This window comes from Cynara cardunculus (genome assembly GCF_001531365.2).
Source record: "Cynara cardunculus var. scolymus isolate 2C chromosome LG 14, CcrdV1, whole genome shotgun sequence".
NCBI lineage: Eukaryota > Viridiplantae > Streptophyta > Magnoliopsida > Asterales > Asteraceae > Cynara > Cynara cardunculus.
In genome coordinates, this window is record NC_037541.1 from 5,595,131 (window position 1) to 5,598,921 (window position 3,791).

The window sequence follows — 3,791 nt, forward strand, 5'->3', positions numbered from 1 at the left end:
GTATATATATATATATATATATATATATATATATATATATATGCCAAGTTAAAGCCCTATCCAAGCGTAATATTAACTTTTTATATGACATTATTTAAAAAATATCTTGTAAAAACAAATGTTTATAAAAAAAATATATGTCCATAGGATAATTCTCAAATAAAAAAGCTAATATAACACTTTATTTTCAAAGTAATATCCCCGACTCATCATGATCACAGAATGGGAATCCAACAAATCAATAAAAATTCACAAATAGTTACTGAAGCATTCAAGCGAACTCGATACTCATTCCTCATAATTTCCTTTTAACTTGCTTATATGAAAGGCAATGAGAGTAGATTGATCAACTTAATTTGTTTAACCAAACTTTGTAAACTATTAAAATGAGCCATGTGCAACGAAAATCTATCATTATTAGTCCAAGTATTAAACCAATGTCACAAATGCATAATTCCATTGATACATTCCTTCTCTAATAAAGTAACAATAAAAACAAGAGGTTTTGTCCACTTTTTACACTATACCCTAACCAACGAAATTGTTTCAGACAAAGAAGCATAAAATGTCCTGTTTTTATTGGTGGAAACATATGGTCATGTCATGTGGTTGATAAAGTCCTCGACCCTTTAAGACAATTAATATGGCTGTCATTCAATTTATCCCTCCGATTAAAATCATGTTGTAACTTTTGGCTCCTTAAATGGATCCCAAAGAAGATCATTCTCATATATTGTTAGAGGCATTTTCAGTTGAGGATTGTCAACTCGATCTCGATGGTAAATTTCATTTTAATAATCTTTCCTATTCAAATGTTATGAGCACTTGGGCAAATGAAGTTTATCAACAAAAGTCAAAATCCAACAAATAAGCAACGCAACTGAAGTTATGAACAATAAACTGTAATAAAATTTAATAAGCTACTAAGTTGGAGATTCAGGGAAAATTATGAATTAAATAATAAATTGAGGATTTAAGGCAAACAATGAAACAAACGAAAACGAATAATCAATTTAAGAATTTTGGAATTTACGGTACCGATTTGAGACTTGATTTAGGGTTTGGATTAGATACCCAAGACCGATTTCAAAGAATGATCGAATGGGAGCGGTGGAGCCGAAGTCAAAAAGAGGCGAAGCAGCAGCCAGAGGGAGCGACAAGCCAAGTTTGAGAAAGCGGTCGAAGGTGAGTTTGCAGAGAGGGATCATGATGTTTTTATTGAGGTGTAATGTTTGAATTCAATGAATTTTTAAGAGGGTAAGTGACCCCATCTTATTCTTAAGATCTTCTACTTTCAAAAAGTTTCAGGGCACTACTTAGATTTTAAAATTTTCCAAGGTACTTTTCAAATCAAGAGGATGCACTTGTGTAAAGAACCCTAATTTCCTTACGTAACATTCATACAATGGAGCGGATGCACATACACTCCCTCCTCCATATGCAAATCCGCCCATATACATCTAGATACATTATTAATTGCTCGATCAGACTAATAAATTTAGCTATAACAAATTAGATCGATTTCAATTATTTTCATATTGATTGCTATAAAAATCTTGATCATGTAATGATCCAAATGGTTAACTTATATGTTTGATCAAATTAGCAATTTTTATTTATTATGTTGGTTGATCAAAATTTTTGATCCATGGAAAAGGAAAGATTAGAATTTTGAATAACTAAGTTGAGTTTTAATCCCATAAGTCTGATAAACGAAATTAATTGCCCTTAAAGTCTAAACGATCAATGTCATGTAAAATCACAGGGGCCAAATAAACAAGCAGAGAACTTTCAATTCAGACATATTTTAACAACATGAAATAGGGTTTGCTTTAAAGTTTAGCGAAATTGAGGGTTGTGTTTAGCTATCAACGGTCCTTTGCCAATTGTCTACAATTTGCTTGCCAAGGTATTTCGTTTGCATCAAAGAGATACAAATTTAGTAAATTGATTACGATCTCATTGGAAAATCGATTTAGAGCATGACGAATAAAATAGCGCATGTAAAATGTATAGCTTTCGTGTTTGTTATGCATGCCAAAGTATATATATATATATATATATATATATATACACATATGACTCAGTAAGCTTTTGTGAAACTTATGATCATTTATTTCAATGAAAACGAAGTGAAATATCATCATCTTCGTTGAAAAACGAACAAACAAACATATTTTAGCATGAAAAGTCTTTGGTGCAATAGCAATAATAGTTTCTAAAAGTACTTATTAAAGCCGAGACACTTTACAAGTTTGTTGTAGTACACGAAAATCATGAATTATTAGACCTCGTTGTAATCGAAATCGAACTTGCGTATGGAAATCGAAAGACTACAATTCACGACAAAGAAATAGATAAACACAATGATTACAATAATGCATACGACATACGAATTACATTCATTTCATGCATGTCAAATCTAGACATGATATGTTACAATTCGTGATGTGCATAGAAGTGAAATTGAGAAATTGAAATAAATGAATAGACAAATTTTGTTTGTTAAGGTTATGTGGACGTCACATTTGGTCATATCCCATAACACCAGTTAAACATTAACGTGTTGGTTGGATCATGGTTTATATCACTAAATTAAGTTGTATGCATGTAATGTATGATGGCATGATGACATAAGGCTGAAAAGGGTATATATGGAGGTAATGGACTATGCATACATGTCGTCATATTGGTGGTTAAAGAAGACGATAGTAATAAACATTAAGTTATAGGTGTATTCCACTAATAATTATGGAACCATTAATGATGATTTTTTATGCATATTTTGCAACATATATGTATAGTATTTTATAAAATATGTAGGTGAACGTTTAGAAAATCTTGAATTTTGTTGAATATAAGTATAAATCACTAATGTATTTATAATAAAACATGAATTTTCGTTGAAGATTAGTGATTGATTTCCTATGGATTTTTGACGGAATCCATCAATACGATTTTAATTTAAAATTTTTAAATCAATTATAAAAGCTCGTCGAAAATCCGTATAGGAAAATTCTAAGATTTTCCCATGGATTTTCGACGGAGTCCATCAATATGTTTTAAAATTAAACTTTTAGTTTACTTATAAAAGCCTGTCAAAAATCCATTAAGAAAATTTTAGGATTTTTCTACGGATTTCCGACGAAATCCATCAATATATTTTAAAACTATAATTTTTAAACAAATTATAAAAGTCTGTCGACGGATTTTCTACGTAATTACATGATTTAAAAAACAAAATTTAAATTAATTTTAAAAATTCGTCGTAAATCTGTAAGAAATTCTTAAACTTTTCCTAAAAAGTTGGAAAAGTTTCCCTTCTAGGTAATTTTTTATGGTTAGTTTCCGTGGAAAATCCGTCGAAAAAGGCTTTCTCCTACATATTTTCGACAAAAAATGTCGCCGATGAAAGTCTGATTTTTAGTAGTGTGAGTATTTGATATTTGAAGGTTACAATATATGAAACATTAAATACAAATCAATAATTAATGTATTAATATTTATAAACGAGGAGTGTAGCAGGTTTTGGAAACTCAAGTCACATTTATTTGTTTAAAAAAGATGTCAAAACAATTTAGTTTATTTATTCATCCGTATATAAAAATGTATAATCATGATAAATTATAATTTTTATTTTGTTTAAATATAAATATTAAAATTTTCTTTTTATTGAGGAATTGAATTAATAATCCATCCTTTAGTTAATAATAAAATTTGCATATGTTGCATTGCAAGGTAAACTACTCAATGTATGCAACTATGCATATGTGTATATATATATATATATA